We start from the raw sequence: 21,606 nt of genomic DNA on the forward strand, positions 1-21,606 counted from the left end.
ATATATATATATTATATGTACTTGATATAATTCATTGTCCGGTGCGGTGAGGCGGCATAAGATGTTTTTCTTTCAAGCCACTGTCAAGAGGGTAGAGACTCCGGTTTAAGCCAGGGCCCTTTCTCTTAGCGCTGATATACGTAAATGCATTCTCCGCTATAAAAAAGACAGTAAAAACACTCATTTTCGATTATCTGATAAGGTAGTTAAATAATTGTGAAAGTGATTATTGACAGCCCTAAAATAGTCTATATTAGAATTAAGAATGTGCATAAACATGGTTCACTGAATACTGGTGTATTTTGTTTTTATGCGTAATATTATTGTTTTAAATTACATTGATTTGTTTGTGTGTTAAAGATAAGATACTGTTTAATTTAAATTTCTTATTTACTCTAATTAGAACTAAAGCAGATTATTGTGGTACTATAGATAGAGTCCCGTTTGGTATATATGTTGTGCTATGTTCAATGGAACTTAGCGCGTGCGGGTGGCAAAGGTTGCCAGTTAGGGTTGTACACACAGAGTTATAAGAATCCATCGAATAGAAAAAATGCGTCGGTATATTTTATGAGTATTTTTATCTAGTTACCGTATGAAAAACTACAAGTTCCATTGAGCATATACACCACATACGGGACACCTGTATAGTACCCGCGTAAGTCCGTATACCGTAGGAATATAGGGATAAAAAGTTGCCTATATGTTATTCCAGTTGTCCATCAGTCTACGTATTAAATTTCATTGCAATCGGTTCAGTAGTTTTTGCGTAAAAGAGCAACAAACACACACACATCCTTACAAACTTTCGCATTTATAATATTAGTAGGAAGTAGGATATCCAACACTACCTTCCGTCTACATGCTAGACTTAACTCCCGCCACCGGCTCAGTAAAGCGCGATACATTACCAAAGGCTGTCTGATACAGTGACGTCATAAACAACGTGTTTCATTGCGGTTAACTATAATGTAATTATTAACAATTACATAAATATTGTGTTTTGACTCAGTATGCGTTGGACACTGGTCGATGGTGAACGTGTTGTGTTAGTGCATGTGTATAAAGGATACTCACACAGATACAGACTGGTATGTGACTTTACTTGGCAATGATTTATGAGGTGGATCTACGTATAGATATAGATTTGAACATCAACTACGAGATGTAATACTTAAAAAGAAGTTTGGTTGTAAATTTTAAATGTTGTATGCCCAGTGCCACAGATTAGTAAATGGTTACTTCAATGATTTGATTGGTTAAAATATACCACTAAACTTAATGAACCACTGCGATTAGACTTAACTAAGTTATTATATGTACTCACTATATTTGTATTAATGTTTTTCTGCTTGGACGCGCTTATGTCAGGAACAGCTGGGCCGATTTTGGTGAAATTTGGTACAGTGGTTAGTTTTGCCCCCGAGGACATAGAATTGTTTTAATCCCGGAAATCCCGAGGGAACAGCTACGCTCGATAAAACACCGGAACTTTTTACATTTTCCTTTGACAAAGCGGGCGAAGCCGCGCGCGGATCATTTGCAATATATGCATACATGACAATCCAGTTCAAGCGATCTTTATACTTATATTTTGTTCATATTGTTTTGTGAGTATGTCTTATGCCTATATACTTGTTACGTATTCTGTTATCCCCGACCAACAAATCAAAAACCATGCAAATCGGTACCACTGTTCTTGAGTTATAAACTGTGTAATAACCGTAATTTTAAAGTATTTAAAGAAAGAAAGAATGAAAGAAAAACAAACATTCATTTGTTTTCTGTATGTTGTACAAGTGAATAAAACTCTTAAAGGTTCGCATTTCGCGTGGTCGTTAGTGGCAAGTTAATTTCTAAATAGCTATTTATGTGATTGTTATGGCGGGCTTCTCGCTGGGATTGCTTTAAACTTGGGATGTCCTTGACCCCGAGGCCCTTGGTAATAAATACGTGTGAAAGATTTGATCAGTATGATATTTTACGCCGGTGGTCTGTGGGAGTGGCACTTCCCTGGTGCGAGTTGGCCCTATTCGTGCCGAAGGGTGCTTGACTACTACAAAGATTACCAGTGTCTTGCCGGTTATAGAATGTTCCTTTTAATATATAGGTACTATATTATTGTACACTAGCGATGCGCTCTGTTTTGCATGTGGTATATATGGAGCCTACCAGCTGTACCAAAAGTTTTACGACATGTGACATCTGCCAACCCGCACTTGGCCAGCGTGGTGGATTATGGCCTAAACCCTCATAGGAGGTCTGTGTCCCAGTGAGAACATAGATGGCATATATATGGGCTCATGATGATGATGAGCTGTACCCCACGGATACTATATAGCCTAGTCTTTCTCAATAAATGGACTATCGAACACAAACAATTTTTCAAATCGGGCCTATAGTTGCTGAGATTAGCGCGATAAACAAACAAACTAAGATATGGATGTCAGTCAGTAAAGAGAGACACAAAATAAGTGTAAAGTTTGTTTATCAATTGAAAAGTTTCTATACAACTGAATTATTTTAATCATAGATAGTACTTATATTGTAAAATTTACAGAAACATTTATTCATGTTTTATTAAATTATTCTACGAAGTAATAGACGTTCAAAGCTTGTAGTTACGACGGTTGTTAGGCGGTGAACAATCGATGAGCATTTATTATAAGCGCTGCCTACGTACAAACTTCGGCCATTAATGAATAAATAATATTTAAATATGATTTAAAAATGTGCCAAAATATATGTATCTATCTACCAAAGCACATAACCTCCGGCTACACCGAAATCTAATAACTTTTTGTCGTTGACAAATCAAGAATTGTATAATGAAAATCGGTCATGTTCAACTCAGACTCGCGTCTCTAAAGATTCCTACCCATCCAATTTATGACCGTGCCAATCGCTGCTTATCCTTGATTTTTAGTTATTTGTTGTTATAGCGATAACAGAATAACATCTCTTAATGTCAACTGTATTGTGTTTAGTAAATTTTCAATTGTCGATTGTTCGAGTCCATCATTTTCTTCGTGCGGTCGAAGCCGCGGGCAAAAGCTACTACTTCCTATAGTTTTCAAACATTTTTTATGACGCTGCCGCACACGGGCACTTGTGGCCGCCTGTGGTACAAAGCGTTCCCTACAAATCTTCTTAGCAACATGAACGACATGTAGCGCGTTCGCAGAGACCCTAAGTTCTAAACCTTAGATCTTACGTGTGTGTGTACTCACACAAAATAATGATCGTATTCACTGAATAACTTGCCCACAGATTGCATAATGTCTCCATTCCATTTGAACTGTTTGTTTTTAAATTGCTTCGGGAATATACGTTTCATGGCCGAATGGGTTTGTATTGAATTATGTATGACACTACCCTCTTATACTGGGTTTGTACTGAAACTGTTGCGTGTGTTTGCTTAATCGGTTTTGCGCTATACTCTTAGTTATTTTCGTTTAACGTTGATACATAGAAAGTGTTCACACGCACCTCATTATCTATTCACTATATCGACATATATTTACGTACATGAAACTGCTGCGGAAGCCTCGACAAGAAATCTTATCCAACGAAATGGAAGTAGTGGTAATTAATACGTTGCTTTGGGAGTCCGAAATAACCCAGGTCTTTTCCCAAGGGCTTTGGGTATGCGCAAATGCATGTACCAATTAATAAAACAAAACATTGTGGTACAGTCCGTGAGGCATAAGTTTGCATCAACTTTGCATTTGTGTGAGTGTCCATAGATAATGTAGATGAGATGACGGCTTAGAGCGCGGAGCATCCTTTGATTGGCTTACACCGGTTTACACAGTTTCCTGTGTAGCGGCCTGTGGCGCGGCGCGTGAATTCGGCGGTTTCTGGCTGTACTTGGTGGTCACTCACACATATGCAAAGCTCAGCTTACGCTTCGCGGATTGTACATGGCAATACTTTTGATAACTGACCAATTAAATTGCCGAATTGCATTTTTTTTAATTCATGCATGCGTATTTTCTTGCGATATCAATAATAAAATGGTAACACTAAATTCGTCTTGTATTTGCTTGATTACGGCTGGTACATATTGTTACACCGTTGAAAAAAGGGAACAATGCTTTATCTTGATATTAATAAGGTATAAAATAATCAGGCACCAGGTTATATTCTAATTATTCCCGTCCGGAAGTAGGTAGCCGTTTATTTAACCACAATTGCTTTTTATTACTAATTCCTGAGGAAAACGCCGTAGTCATTGTGTGGATATATTAAAAAGTAAAATGTTACGAGTAATTCGTATGACTTAGGTACTTACAATGCCCCATTTTATCTTTAGTTACAAACATTTACGAAGCTAAAATTTCACCATTTTTTATTCTAGAATATCAATTAGATACCTATCTAATCGACTCGTAAAACAAGGTTAAATACCAGCCGAACATTTGCTAATAACTTTTACATTTAAATACCAAACGACGTCACTTGCAGTGTCATTACAACCGTTTCCTACGCTTATTATCCGTATCATTTATATACATCATTTAGTAACGTTCGTGTGTATGATAATTTTGTTAAATAGCAATAGGCTAGGCCCTGAAAAGAACTAAAATAGAACGAGTCGGCCTAGACAGAGGAGCCTTTACCCTTGATGTCACCCCAATTGTATTGATCTGTAGCAACTCGACAACGTCTTTTACTAATTCGGGTGTTTCTGAGAAATATTACCTAATATCCAGATAATACAAACAAGGCATATAAGTTAGAGACAGTTTTTCCGTGAATTCAGTCACTTTTATAAGCGCTTCGAAAAGCAATTAGGTTCATTTAGTTCTGTTCTTATCAAGTATACGTTACGAATAGGCAACTTTTTGTAATAGAGTTTGTCGTAGACTTTTCGCTTCCATCGGGAATAAAATTGAAGACCTTTTCGTTGAGACAACACGTCAAAACTACCAAACAAGATATCTATTCCCTTGGAGCAATTATTTAGGACCGTATAATACTCCAGCCAATTATCTTCCAACAATAACAATGGTCATACAAAAAGAACTTATAATATTACGATATGTATTCGTCTATTCACACATGGCTTCCTAAACACGTAATTCATTGCCCAGAGGTGATTATGGAATCACAAGCGGATGTTATAATTAAGCTGTAATTAGTTCGGGGACTGACGTTACACACTTATTGGAAAATCGTATATTCTTGTGTTCGTATCAGATAAAAATACGAGAGCGTTGCGTGATGGTTCCGCTGTAAAATTGTACAGAAAACGTTATAGAATTGCAAGTTTAAGTATTTAAAATGCGAGCGTAAAACGTTGGATGTCGGACGACTTACCGTGAGCAAGGTCGCAAATATACTGATGTGGATGTTAATGAATATTCCATTGTTTTTTCAACTACCCACAATTGTATTTGTAAAACGGTTATAATGTTTATAAAACAATTTCAGTTTTCGTAGGAGAAATAATTTCTAGATTGGTTGAATAATATAAGATATCATTAGTAGACATGTAGGTTTAGTAATGTAATAAAAGATCTAAAGAGAACTAAATATTATACGAGAAAAAATTTAGCCGAATTGGTCGACCCGTAGATGTTAGTTGTAGGTCGAGTGTTACGTTATGTATACATTTAGCGATTCATTTTTATATATAAAGATGTTATTTATTTTTGCATTGTGTCATAAAAAAGTTCTATTTCTATATACGTAGGTTTTGAGAAATACAAAGACAATTATCGGTTTCCTGTTCGACTTTAACCACCATCGATGTAATCTCTAGTAATGTGAAATATCACGCCTTCGCCGAGATCATTGCAGGCAAATAATTAAAATGTAGCTAGCAAGCAAGGGACGATACTGGTATCACCGACGCAACCAACTTTGTAATGAGATGTTGATATTTTAATCCGGGTTTTTGTTTTATATAGATAATCATAAAAATAACATAAAATCTTAGGTTTATATAACATATAAATACAACTTAAAGTTAGTTTGTTTTTTTAAACCCAGATCGCTTTTCACTCAAATCACGATAAAAATCACGTTTTAAATAACACGTGACTCGTTAAATTCCCGTCACAATAACAAACAGCCGAATTAATTGCGTGTTATTTTGACTATAATATAACCAATGCGGTTGCGAACCATCTCATAGTTTTGATAATAATTTATCGACACGCGTCACCGACCGCTTCGCTGTAATTGACGGAGGGAATTAATTAATCGCTATTGTTGTAATCAACTTTAATACAATGGAGCATGGTTTAATATTGTTTGTGTTGCGGGTTGTGGGTTTTTCTCAAACCGAAGGTGAACCAGGGTGCGTCAACTACCCTTCAATGACTCATTAGACTCAAGGCCTGAAGGATTAAGACGATTGGTCTGCTCTATCAATTAATTAGTCTGTAAATATTATAACTTTCTCGCCTGGATATTGTCTATGGATATTTGAAGTCTGTGGTACCGGTTATGGTATTGTTAGTTAGATAATTTTGTTTTCTAATTTTTTAACATGTAGTGTTTATATATGAAAAACATTTAAGACATTTTTATGTTTTAAAAATATTAAATATAGAGGAAGAAAGAATCATTATAATTGGCAATTAACCATCGTTTTAACCAACTTATGTAACATTTTAATAGGTTTTTCATTTTATTGATTGATACAATAACGTACAAATTCTTCTTAAATAAGTAAGGGTACAATTAATAAAGATTAAATTTCAATTGACGCTGTATTGCAATATAAAACATTAAAATTAATTGAGGATTACTCATAGAACTAGCGGTGGTAAGTTTTTTTCACTCCATAAAAGCTATCCTTGTGCCTTGTTTATTAAGGTTAAAAAGCAGCCGAATTGCAGGAGTCTTTCTCGAGTAATTACGCTATGTAATAAAATGTAATAAAATAAATGTATATATATGCGATATATTATGATTTATTTAGATTACTAATTAGAGGCACTTATGTAAAATTAAATAATGCATCAAAAATAATTGAATTTAATTAATCAATTATAATTTAAATTACAAAACGCAGTGCGTAACTATTCGGGAAGCAAACAATTAAATTCTGGGAAACTATTCTGATATTTTTTATTATTTTCATGTATCATTTGAACATAACCGAAACCAAATTTAAACCTATAATCTACCAGCTCGTTAACCGTATCGTAGCCTGTATTTACCTTGTTGGGAGTAGATAAAATGTGGTCGGTTACGGCCGTCCATTTTGATTCATTTTAAGGAAATAAAATCACTATTGTTTTGGTGCACTAGCGATTCGGTATATAACTGACATCGTGCGTAAATTGAATACGCCCGTATCGTTTTCCTTACCCCTCCCACTCCATTCCTTTATGCCCCTCATCGTTCCTTTTAAAGTCGGCATTTGCTGGGACGTAAGTTCTCTGCAAATAACCTTACGCCTATGCAAATGTGGCGATTGCGCTTACCATACGCACAGAATCTAGTCACCGCTGGTGGATCTACCAAGTACCCGGACTAAGCGGTACGACTCTACATTCTTTATTCGAACCGCAAGGGACTGGAACATGCTTCCTGAGTCTGTGTTCCCTGACGGGTATAATCTGGGGATCTTCAAAAGTAGAGTGAACGGGTAGCTTCTAGGGAAGCGCGCTCCATCTTAGACTACATCTACGCTCACCAGCAGGCGAGATGGTAGTCAAGCGCTTCCCTATCACACAATAAAAAAAAACATCAGGCGACCCACCAGCTCTTTTGCCGACTATGATATAAAAAAAGACTTGGATAAAAAGTGCATAAAATATAAGTGTAAGGTTCTTCGATAGGTTTTTAATAACCGAGTTATGTAAAATGTTTTAAAAATATCACAACTGTGTGACATAAGATATGGTTTATTTTTAGAATGTAAATATTTTGTAATTGCATACTGTATGTATTTTGTCTTTATTTAATTTTAAACGTTGTTCCATGTGAATAGGGTTTATTTGCCTGTACGAGCAGAAAGGTGAAGGTATTTTTGGTCGTAACGGCCCTTGAAAATGGTTGTGACATCGTTTTAGTTTTCTCTCGCGTTTTTACACACGTGACGCGAACGGGGCTTAATGCTATCGAAAATCCTACTCATCCTACTATTCCTACTAATATTATAAATGCGAAAGTTTGTAAGGATGTGTGTGTGAAGAGCAACAATGCTCTTTCACGCAAAAACTACTGAACCGATTGCAATGAAATTTGGTACGTAGGCAGCTGGACAACTGGAATAACATATAGGCAACTTTTCCGACATCCCTTCGAGATACGGACTTACGCGGGTGACCCCGCGGGGCGCAGCTAGTTTCAATAAATTCTAGAACATTCCCTTTTTCTCATAAGCTATAAAAAACAAAAAAGTGAATCAGACTGAATACTAATTGTATTGTTAATTTATATAATAAGCTTATAAACTAGCATTTTACTCCCAAAACTGGTCGATATGCTCGATTTTTTTTTGCAATTTTATCCTTACCGATAAAACGTACCACATCACTATTCGAGCATGTCCCAAGGCAATAACTAGTGATGTACTCGAGTGCACGACACAGTCGTGCGTCACTAGGGGTCAATGCACTGTTATCAACACAATCGATAACGCATCGCCCCAACATACCCTCGCACGGTTCATGATATATGCTAGTTTGTTATGTCAATAGTTAAATACCTATTTCCGTTTCGAATTAATCCCTTGAGTTTATTTATTGCACAGTTATCAAGTGGATTATGAAATGAAGGAATGTTTAAGGATCAATAGTAGCGGCTTCGGGTCCTGCCTCGAAATCAAATTTATTGTATTTGTTAGATTTATTAAGCACTAGCTGCGGTTTCACCTGCGTAAGTCCGTATCTCGTAGGAATATCGGGATAAAAAGTTGCCTATATGTTATTCCAGTTGTCCAGCTGTCTACGTACCAAATTTTATTGCAATCGGTTCAGTAGTTTGTGCGTGAAGGAGCAACAAACACACATCCTTACAAACTTTCGCATAAATTATTATTATTATTATTTTTTTTATGTTATAGCGGGCAACTGAGCTGGTGGTTCGCCTGATGGTAAGCGATCACCCCCGCCCATGAACATTCGCAAAGGTTGGGTCTCTGCGAATGCGCTGCCCGCTTTTTTGGGGTAAGGGAAAAGGAATGGATTAACGACTGGAAAGAAGGAATGGACTGGGACGGGTGAGGAAAAGGAAACGGGCCTCCGGCCTCCTATTATATTAGTAGGATAGGATAATAGTAGGATAGGATTTTAATGTTATTAAACTAAATGAAAAGTCAATTATAATCTAAGTATACTAATATTATAAAAAGGTAGTAAGTGAATTTATGAGTTTGTAACGTTGTATGGAGCTATTGAAACAATTTTAAAAAATATTTTATCAATGGACAGTGGCGTAATCTATGAGAGTCAACCGGGAACTAGTAGAAGTTCATGAAGTAAGCTCCTCCGACGGCTTCGCTCGCGTTTATATTTAAAATCATTGTCTGTTTAAAAATCATCGTCTGTAGACCAAGTACATCTCAATTAGTCCATTGCTTTTGTTTCATTTTTTAAATGTCCAAGTGTTCCTCGTAGGCATTATTATATGTTATATCGTCTCGTATTATTTACAGATTATAACTAAAATACTTAACAGTACATCAAGCAAAGCATTATGAATTAAATTAATATAAAATGATAACAATGAAGCGTATATTCATAATGAAACTTGTGAGTGACAGCGGACTTCAAAGTTAATCATTCCTGGAGACAGAAGCCGCGTCAGTGCTTCGCTATTCGTTTAGTTAATTACATAACACTTTTACGATTTCGCGTTTTAAAGAAATTAGGTAGTGGCTGCCTTGATTTATGGTTTATTTATAATGGCGTGGCTATTGTTTAGTAAGAAGAATACGTATTATTAAATTCGCTTTAAGTTTTAGCGTCATATTCGGAGTGGTTAAATAGATGTTATTATACATATAAATATTCCTCTTGAATCAATCTGTCTATAAAAAAAACCCTATCATAATCCGTTGCGTACTTTTAAAGATTTAATCATACATAGGGACAGAGAAAGGGACTTTGTTTTATACTATGTAGTGATGCACATTAATATTATTGATGCGAAAGCAAGACTGTATCACCTTCACACACAACCAAAGAAACGATTTAAATGACGTTAGTTTTTTATGCCATAAGCTGCCAACTGAGTTTGTGGTTCGCCTGATAGTTAGCGATCACCACCGGCCATGAATATTCGCAGAGGTAGTGCCCCTACGTATGCGCTACACGCTTCTCAGGAGAAAGAGATAGGGAAATGATTAAAATGACTGGAAAGTAGGAATAGACTGGGAACTGTCAGGAGAAGAAAACAGCCTCCTTTACGGATATCTGATAGTTTATGCTGGAAATCCTACAGGAACCGGACTATGCAGGGAAGATTCCGGTCTATCTATCTTTTTCCTATGGCTTAAGCTAGTTTTTAAATAAATGCACGTGTCGGCTCCAGCGATATACATGGTGCAACATGATCGGGTTTAAACAACTTTCAAATTTAAACTTTCGATTCGGTAACTAGGTAAATGAATATTGACTTAATTTGATTATCAGAGCCCATACATTATGTGGCTTGTATGTAGGATTTACCATTACTATACGCATTTAAAACCAATATTGTTGCAATAATGATAATTAATTAACTTCAATAGAAAGAATCTATGAAAGTATGGATTTTAGAAGTTCTATGTCGACCAGATATTTATTATATTGTATCAAATTTCATACGAAAGTAGAGATGGGTTACTCTCGCGTTTAAAATATTAGTATTGATTATCGATTCATTAATTTGAAATAATTCCTTTCTCATTTTACCAATTGAAACACAAAGTTTTTTTATTATAATTAGTAAGTCTATATAAAAGTCATCAATTATCTAATCTAAATAAAAATCTATAGAATAAACATAAATCTATAGAATCTAAACTCAACGACTCCTAAGAAAAATGAGCTTTCCGCTCGTGAAAATATTTCCAAAATGATTTAAGCACTTTTTTAGTTTATCCTTTATAAACGTTATTTTAACAATTAAATATATCTTCGTTATGATAGATGTGTAGAAAAGATCTAATCATTGGTATCGCTCGATTTCATTTAATTCGTCGTAGTAAAACCTTATGTCCTTAAACCTTATGAAGGACCTTGTCCGTTGAATTTACTTGTTGAAATTTCCAAATCACCACAAAATTCACGTTTCGATTTATTTCATTCGTCTTGACGGTTGTTAGAAGCAAATTCAACCGTAAAATCACCTCTTTAAAATACAATTTTCGATAGCAAAATAACGTACATTACGAGTATACACAAAATAAGCAATTGTCTAAAAGAAATACGTAAGCGTGTAATAAATACAAGTGTCCGAACATAACAGTCTCTGAAGGAGTGTGTCGCCCGCCCTGTTGGCTCGCCTCACCTGTTGCTAGGTGGAGTGGGTGGTGGGAACACTCGTTGTCTGTACTCTGTAACAACTGTAGACTTTGGGTTTTATGTATTTTTCTTTACACGGTGGGAAGTCGTGTGTGTTTTATGTTGGTACAACGATGATGGTTTTTTTGTGTTGGTATAACTTTTACACTGATCGCAATGAGGCATATGTTTGGTTAGAGTGTTCGTTTATAGGATTTTTCTTTAAGAAGCACTTTGAGCGGATTTTTATTTGAGTATATTAGACATCTATAGTTTCTGATCTTCAAACGACTTCTGGAAATGAGGTGGATATTAATTTTTTTTTTGTTAGTGTTGCCATAGCAATGTAAATTGGCTGATATTGATTTAAAAGTTTTTTTTTTATTAAAAACTGATCTCTCCTGTGTTTTATTTAAATTTGGTATAGTTCTGACAATTTCAAGGCGGGTTTTATAAAAAAAAAGGAATTTTATTTCCTGTTATTTTATGTTTTTGATGCAATTATTGTTAAAAGATTAGATATAAACAAAGTTGTTTATGTTTAGATGATGTACGGTTTATTGTTTTTATTGTTATTTGTAATTGCATATCGAATTTATAATTAAAAATAATTCGTTACATGTGAATAACACATATAAAACAGAACTCCCGATAAATTCGTTTCACATTTATTTTTATAATAATACATTACTGAATAATAACAATACTTTTATACGCACCTACGTATTATAACATACAATTCTTTTTAACTAAAAACTAAATCGCCTTCTAATTTCAGATCTAATCCGGTTCTAAATGGGATTGGCCTTCCTTTTTGAAGTCGGTTGGAAAAAAACATCTTCAGTTTAATAAGATTATAGCAATATTTCGGACTCAAACCTGCCAGACATTAGACAATTTTATTGGCTGGACCAAGAATTATACTTACCTACTTACATAAAAAAATATTTGAAAAAATCTGTTTAACATAGTATCCAAATTAAAGTCATAATATTTTATTCCATTTCAATTCAAATAATCATAAACTATTAATTTATTCTCATAAAAATATATTATACACATATTTAAGAAGCAACAATAAATTAGAGATTGCCGGAACTCATAACACCACGGTATATGAATATCACGAAATTTTACAAATATTAGAACATTAATAACATTTTTGTAGGTTCAAAACATTATTTAATGACCCTTTAATTCGAAATGTTTCCATTTTAAATGATTTTCTAAAAAATGAATACCCTGGATTCAGATTGTGTATGTTCACAGAGCTAAGATAACTGGATAATTCCTCTCCAAAACAAATATACCCTAATCACATCTGTGAAAAAGATATTTTTATATACTTTAGCCTTCCACCGCAATAAAAAGCCACTTAATATCATCTCATATAATCGCTCTATTAGGAATTAAGCGACAAACAAATAAATCAATCATCTTCGCATTTATGTATTAGTAAGACTTATATTATATGGAGAAAATAATTGCGGGTACATAAGTACCTGGGATACTCAAACCAACTTACATGCGTGAGAACATTCGTGCAATGCATGCTCACACGTGGAAAAACTATTAGCAAATGGCGTCTCGCACTTGTTGGTATGGTTAGTCGTGTAATGCGAATGATTGAAAATCATTTACCTATTTTATTTAGATCATAGAAATAAGATGATTTATTTACTAGATTATTTATCATGTTATATGTTTGCACTGCTGGGACACGAGCCTCGTATGACGGATCGGACCCTAATCCACCACGCTGGTCAAGTGAGGTTTGGCAGATGTCATATGTCGTCCAACTTTCGATTCTTGTACATGCCGATTTCCTCAAGATGTTTTTAATCTGTTGTTTTCAATCCTCGAAGAAATGCAGAACCCAGGTATCATTTTATGTAACAACACATAAAACGCGCGTCTCTATCAACACTTATCTGTATTACAACTAACACTCACACATGCTCACTTCAGTCACGTGCGAATTGAACAGCCGTCCCAAATATCTATACGACGTGTCGTAATCACGCAATTATGCCCCCTAATTGCCCGGTGTGTCGGTGCATAATTGCTTGCAAGAAACGACCGGTGAAAGGCGGTCCGCACTGGACTGGCCTGTAGCACCGGGTTTATCATATATGCCATTTATTATGTAGAAAGTCTCGTATTTGCTCTCAAGTTGTTAGTTGTGATATTGCAGAAAATTTGTGGTTATATCGGGAGTTACCTTTAAACAACTGCATTGGAGAAATTCACCGAGCACTCCGAACACTCGCTGTAAAGTGTTCGAAACGTCGGGTTAATAATATAATGAATAAATCGCGTTTAAAATCTTTGCGTAAAATCAAACACAAGAAAATACTAACTGCATTGAAATCAATAGCGTTAACCATTTTAGAGTACGTACCAAGTCGTACTGCTATAACATTTATGTTAACATTTCCCAGCTAGACTCGGAAAGTCTAGACAAGCGAACGTTTTATAGACTTAATATTCAAACACGAGCCGAGTTCAACATTCGATAAACGGAGTCACGTGTTGCGCCATTATTTGTTAGTCCCTAGATCTGTTTGACATATTGGTCTATTTACTTTTTATATACATAGATACAGCTATGTAACAGTGGTGGCTCTGTGGTGAAGACCTCGGATTTCAAAATCGATAAGACGGGGTTCGAAACCAGGCAAGCGTGCAGGCAATAATAGATTTTTTAAATGTATTTGCACATGTGGATCACACCACCATTGCTCGAAACGGTGAAGGAAAACATCGTGAGGAAACCGGCATGTCTGAGAATCGAAAATTCGACGACATGTGACATCTGGCAACCCGCACTTGGCCAGCGTGGTGGATTGTGGCCTAAACCCTCGTAGGCGGCCCGTGTCCCAGCAGTGGGAACATAGCTGTTGATTATTTATACAGATACATTTATATGATGTATTTATAATACAGGTAAATAAACAGTCGGTAGCTACAGCACATATAAAATTGGATTATGATTATACTCGGTTCTTTATGTGAATTTATCTACAACTCACTATTTTCTAGTCTATTTTAATGGAAAAGTGATAGAAGGTTTTAACAGAACGCAGACGGCTAGTATTTCAGTATTTAATTAATGATACCTGTTCTTGTATAAAAATTCCTTTAATTTCTTAATTGTGAAGTTTTTAATGTCATTTCACTGATCAATTTTCTATGCGTATCAATACCATACTTTCTGCATTTAGCAAAATCGTGTTAAAACCTCGCATATCTCAATCGTATCCCATTATATATCAACATTAATATTACAAAAAGGAAACTTTTTTATTTTTGTATATTTGTAACGTTCTCACGAAAAAACCATTGGACCGATTTCAAAAATTCTTTCAAAATAAAAAAGCTGCAGCTATACTAAGTGACATAGGCTATATATGTACCACGGGCAAAGCCGGAGAGAACGCCTAGTAATTTATAACTGTATGAGCATTGTTTATAATTCTTTTTTTTTCGATCATCTACACTAATATTATAAAGCTGAAAAGTTTGTTTGTTTGTTTATTTGTATCAGGAACTACAGGTCCGATTTGAAAAATTCTATCAGTGTTAGATAGCCCATTTATTGAAGAAGGCTATACGAGACGAAGCCGGGGCGGACCGCTAGTTTTTTAATATAATATAAAGTGTTGAATATATAAATATATCGTGGTATTTTTTTTTATTTTTTATTTTTTATTTTATTTTATTGGTTTCCAAACAACTTATACACTAATACAAGAGCAGCAGTAATAATGTACATCAAATATTGTTCTGTGTATAAATCTATTCTATGGATACACAAATTACTATCTAGTGCGCAAGATTAACTTAACGAAAAAATTTTATCTAAACAGAAAAAAAAAAGATTACAACAAAAACATTATTATATTCACTATACCAAGTTGACGGAATTAGTAAAGAATTAACAAAGTTAATGAATAACAACATTTTTAACCACAAAACGCAAACTAGTTTGTTATAAATATAATTAACGTGTTCGGCCACGTGACTCGCCGCCATGTTTTAATTCACTTAGGTGCGTTTGGATGTCAATAACCTATTGTATTTTAATGTTGTAATGCTCCCCCGTTTTGAAATTTTGGTTGGTTGTTGTAAAAAGAGATTCTTGCATAGGTACTATATGAAAATTGTTTGATTTTTTATTTAAAAGAATAAAGATGTGTTGTATTTGTGTATGTAGGCCTTTTTCATAAGTAAATCTCGAGTAAATAGACTTCTTGAATGGTTGTAGGACTAGAGATAATCGTTTAGTATCTGACATTCATTTCTTGTATTCGATTTCGAATAACTATTTGCATTGCAATTTAATTATTTTTAAGTCTTTTATTTTGACTTACGTATTTATAGTTTTTTAATTTTTTTCTATATGGGTTTTATCAATGAGTTTAACTAGATGAAAAAATTAAGCTGAAGTGTCAGAGCATAGTGACGGTTTTAATTTTTTTTATAACTAAGGGAGCGTCCATAAATTACGTGAGGTGTTTAAGGGGGGAGGGGGTCAAGTAAATTCTTTCTAAATCTCACTTGGGGAGAGGGGGGTTTTAATAAATATTACGTAACTTTTTTTTACGTAAGTTTAGTTAAAAAATCCTGAAAAATGTATCACGTAATATGGACGCCCCCTAAGCTTACAAACGAAGGAAAGTACCTACAGTTTGCCTATTAGGAATCGCGATGTGTTGCCGGTCTTTAATGAATGTAAAATGAAATTGTCTAAAGTCTAAACAGTTTCTTTACGGACTTTTGGCGCCCCCTTCTCAGTGCGAGGCACGCCCCGCCCAGCCCCACCCCCACCTTGAGCGAGGCGTGCAAACAATCGCCTTTCTATTATTTTATATGCTTTGTTTGAAGCTTCTGTGTGCTCTTATGCTATTAAAAATATTATAAATGCTTTCAGTAATTTACTAATAAAATTAGTATGTTTTTTTTAATAATAAACCGACTAACTTTTTAGCGGTTCGTATGTATCTTTTTATGGATGCAAATAGATATTTTTAAGAAGGTACATGCTGTGCACTTAATTTAATTGTTATTGTTTGCCAACATAAATGTATTAAGATATAGGGTTATAAAGTCGATAAATCTGTTATTACTAAATTTCCGAGTCTTACCATGGTTTTAAAATTATAAATATTGCGTCTATAATGTTGAGATACGACTGCATGTACAATTTTACATTTTTACTCGATCACGATGAAATTGACCTTCAACTAAAAGTGTTCTGGACGATTCCCATCTTACTTAATGCCTGGTACGTGACCGACAAAAGATTTACCAGATATCCCAAAAACAGTACAAATTTTCATCCCTTTTCCACAGAGTAAATATTGTTATGCAATCGCAATATCGCGCTCATAGCTTCCGAATTCAAATATTTGTTGTGGAAAAGATAACGAAGTTAGCCTTCACAAATAATTGGACTTGGGAACTGTTTTGATTGATGCTTTTATTAAAAGTTTCATTTTGTTATTTCAGTTCAGTACTTAGCTTCGAAGATTTAAATTTTGACGTAAATTTAGGTGTTTTGATTGTGTTCTATTACTTATAGTCCTATCCTACTAATATTATAAATGCAAAGTTTGTGAGGATGTGTGTGTGTTTGTTACTCTTTCACGCAATAACTACATAACCGATTGCAATGAAATTTGGTACGTAGACAGCTGGACAACTGGAATAACATATAGGCTACTTTTTATCCCAATATGCCTACGGGATGCGGACTTGCGCGGGTGAAACCGCGGGGCGCATCTAGTAAGTCTATAAAGTTACAATTAGAATTTTGCAACAAATTCCTTCTACTGTTAAAATGTCTATCTGTCTGTTTAATAATCATATTTATATGCGCAAGTCTGAAAGAATGACGTTGATTGATGATTGTCTTTTGTCTATGATTCCCCGCCGAATGAACAAACAGACGTTTTAATGTACTGTTTTGCAGTTCGCACGTATAGCGGAAATTATTACCGAAAGATGCGCCGGCGCATACAAAAAATCAGGCTAGCACGGTAGCGTATGAAACGCGAAGGTTCTGTACGGTTAACATATATTTTTACCGACGTCTCCCAAAACAAAGGAAGTTGCCAATTCGTTTGTATTTCTTTTGGATTTGTTCCTAGATACCTTTACTTGACACTAGATGGCGTTTCGTTAAATATTCGAAGTTCTTCTCTTATTTGGATAAATGAGCATGAATAATTTTCCATTTAAACTTTCTAAAAAAACTACTGACCACCATGCAATAGTTATTTTTATCTATTATCTCCAGTCTGTCTCTATTTTTTTTTTTTTTTTTCAAATATCTCTATCCTACTAATATTATAAATGCGAAAGTTTGTAAGGATGTGTGTGTGTTTGTTGCTCTTTTGCTCTTTCACTCAAAAGCTACTGAACCGATTGCAATGAAATTTGGTACGTAGACAGCTGGACAACTGGAATAACATATAGGCAATTTTTATCCCAATTATCCTACGGGATACGGACTTACGCGAGTGAAATCGCGTTGCGCAGCTAGTATTTTTATAAACCACGTCCTACGATGAAATCAGTCAAGAATTTGGCAAAATTATTATAAAACAGGCTTTAAACTTCAATGCCCAATATAAATAGAGCTGAACCTACAGCAGTTTATCGACGAAATTATAATGCGAGTGTTAACGTCACGTTTAACGACTGTTTTATGGCCGCCATTAAAATTGTTCAAGTGTTATCTTCGAGATCCCATGTCTGATGCGAATGCGATTTATAGCTGTTTCAAAGATTTGATATGCGCCTTTATAGAATGTTTCGGTGCTTGCTGACTAGCGACTTTTAAAGTGTAATAAATAATATAAAATATATATTTATTCCTTATCAAATAACAAGATTTGCTTAATAACAGACATTTACAGAAATTGTGATAAGTGGCACCCGTTCTAGGCTGAGTCCAAAGACTCGCCTGTTAGGCACCAGCTTCTTTCCTTATTTTAGTTAAATTAGTATGCCTTAAATTAAAATATTCTTAAATTAAAAACGTCATAATATTTATAAACTTCATTTATGAGTAGAAATGTTATGATTCGATTTGATATAATGAATTCGATTAGGTGTAGGTGTATCCGTTTTAATGGTTACTAGCCTTTCGCTCGGCTTCGCCCGTGGTTCATATATAGCTTATGACACTCAGTGAAGTTGCAGCTTTGTTATGGTGAAAGAATATTTGATATCGGTACAGTGGTTTTTGCGTGAAAAAGTTACAAACATGCAAAAATATAAAAATACAAAAGCCTCTGTATAATATTAGGGTACATAACTATGAGTTCGAGTTATACTATCGAGTTTCTTGTAGATTCTTGGTACAAGCGACCTTTCGATTGGAGTTTTATAAAAAACTAGCTGCACCGCGCAGTTTCACCCGAGGACGAATCCACGGGCAATAGCAAGTATTTGTATAGCTCAAGTCTCATTCTGATGTATAAGCTATATTATTGCTTAGTTTCATATAAATCCATTCAATAGTTTTTACGTGAAAGAGTAACAAACATCCATCCACCCATACTTACAAACTTTAGCATTTATATTATTGGTAGGATATCATAGAGAGAGGACTTGACACGGAATGTCAATGTTGTCAACTTTAATGGAGGTACATGTGTAAGAAACGATATTTATTATTTATTGAGAAGTTGTCCAGAGAAATAAAAGTTTAATAAGAACAGAAAGCTCCGCAATAACTTCGCTGGGAGTTCTCGTACGTCTAGGGCTGGCATCTATCCGTTAAACTGTTTTTAGTAATATTCTATTTACTACCATATATTGCGCCCCGCGGTTTCACCCGCGTAAGTCCGTATCCCGTAGGAATATCGGGATTAAAAGTTGCCTATATGTTAATCCAGTTATCCAGCTGTCTACGTACCAAATTTCATTGCAATCGGTTTAGTAGTTTTTGCGTGAAAGAGCAACAAACACACACATCCTCACAAACTTTCGCATTCATAATATTAGTAGGATAGGATGATTGCAAGCACATTTTCTATTTCATTGGGTAATATTTTTATTATCGCATTATGACGACCCTATTTTCCACCTACAAACTTTCCATGTACACGCTCCTTACGGAACATATTCTTATGAGTTTGTATTATTTTTTATACAAATTTAAGTCTAATAAATGTCTCGATACAAATACCTCAATCCCTCATATTGACGTCTTTTTATCAAGACTTATCATAGGGTTAATTTTAACCGGCTTCAACAAAAGGTTCAGAATTCGACTGCATATTCTTTGTTGCATAACTGTTTACTGAGTGAGATTTTGATGATTAATAATCCAAATTTGATCTAGTTCTAACAATTTGAAGGCATTGATAACGAGATAGATTCATTTTTCACTAAATCAATGATGTACAAGCAATTTTATTGCAAGTATATAAAATATATGAAAAGATCGATTTAATAAATTGACTAGGCTATCAATTAAACAACTAATTGACTAGTAGGTAGTCAGTCGACACATAGCAAAATAAGTATTAGAAAACTGTGACAGATCTAGAAATTAAAATCTTTTAACGGGGAGACTTAGTGACAGTCGGGTTAATAATATAATGAATAAATTGCGTTTAAAATCCGTTAAAAAGTCTTTAATTTCTAAATGTATAATACTCGCGTAAAATCAAACACAAGAAAATACTATGTGACAGGTCTAGTAACAGCGACGCGTGGTATCGACCGCAGGTTTTGAGAAGTGGGTAGCGGAGTCTCTTATCTCTTATCACTAATGCGACGGTAATGGTCAACTAATCGCTTGGTAATTGCCTTTTCTGCGTAGCGTCGAGTTATGATTTTTTTTTGTTAGCTGGCGGTACGTTAATATGTCGCTGAGGTGTTTTAAGTGGGCCTATTTTTGTTCTAGAATCTAGATTATCTCTTAATTAAAATACTGTTACTTCTAGCTGGAAATTGGATAATTTTTTACGGGTTTAATGTTGTGATCTACCAGTTACTGTAATAGTGGGTTTTTCACAAATTTCCACAATTTTACAGGTGTAGTAGGAGGCATACATACATTGTGTCCTGCGGGTTCATCCGTGTTTTTCCTTTGAATAAAAAGGCTAATTGTTCCGTGGGTATTTCGTAATAAAAATTAGCCCAAGTTGCTCCTTATTATATTATTTAATTAGAAGCTTCTTGGGCTGCTATCAGGCTAGTGAAAGTCCTATCAAAGTTGGTCCAGCTGTTCCAGAGAACAGCCGGTATAAACAGACGGACAGAAGAATATATCTTTGTATCAGAACGTGTATAAATCCACATGCATTAAGTAACATTGTAATATTACAATCAGACACTGAATTTTATTTTATTAGTATGGATTTAACTAAGAGCGCTAGATGGCGCTGTTAAAGTTTCCATACCTTATAATATTTAAATCATTATTCAGTAACTCAGCAATAAATGTTTTATTCTCAATTGTTTTATCTCTAAAACAGCCGTAAGATATCGCTTCCAACAACCTAAACCGCACCAGCATATAAATGAGCGATTTATAAATTATCCTTAATGGATATCAAACAAAACAAGATAATGACTCGGGTTTTCCCGTAATCGCTTTGTAATTGGTTAATGAAAGCGCGTAAAAGCTGTTATTGCAGTGGAGTATGCGACGCGTGCAGAAGATTGCAGTGAGCGCCCGTGACTCAATTGTTCTACGTATTGATGACGCGGCTCTGATGACGGCCTGAACGCCACCTGAATGTTGACGTTTTGCGACGGGTTTCGCTTTTAGGTTATGTTTTATACTAGATTAACTGCGCCCCGCGGTTTCACCCGCGTAACTCTCCGTAGGAATATCGGGATAAAAAGTTGCCTATATGTTATTACAGTTGTCCAGCTGTCTACGTACCAAACATTGCAATCGGATCGGTAGTTTTTGCGTGAAAGAGCAACAAACACTAATAATAGTAGGATTTCTGCCTGCGGCTTCGCACGTCAAAAGTAGAGATGGTCAAACGATTTTCCCCGGATAAGTCCCGTGGGATTTTGGGCATGAAAACTATACTATGTCCTTTCTTGTCTTAAACTATCTATATACCAAATTTCATCCAAAACGGTTCAGTGGTTTAGACGGAAAAAGATACAGACAGGCAGT

At 34.9% G+C, this 21,606-nt stretch overlaps 1 protein-coding gene across 4 annotated transcripts in view; it reads left to right on the forward strand.

The window, feature by feature from the left end:
- Positions 1-21,606, forward strand: part of LOC119828885 (nuclear factor of activated T-cells 5) — a 78,384-nt gene that overhangs the window by 27,828 nt on the left and 28,950 nt on the right. The window contains exon 1 of one of the 4 annotated variants that reach the window (XM_038351191.1): positions 1,004-1,091. The exons of the other annotated variants lie outside the window; for them this stretch is intronic. The gene's annotated coding sequence lies outside the window, so the exon portion shown is untranslated. Of the gene's footprint in view, positions 1-1,003; positions 1,092-21,606 lie in introns of those variants that run through there. 4 annotated transcript variants of the gene reach the window in all.

Source organism: Zerene cesonia, chromosome 1 (assembly GCF_012273895.1).
Source record: "Zerene cesonia ecotype Mississippi chromosome 1, Zerene_cesonia_1.1, whole genome shotgun sequence".
Taxonomy (NCBI): Eukaryota; Metazoa; Arthropoda; class Insecta; order Lepidoptera; family Pieridae; genus Zerene; species Zerene cesonia.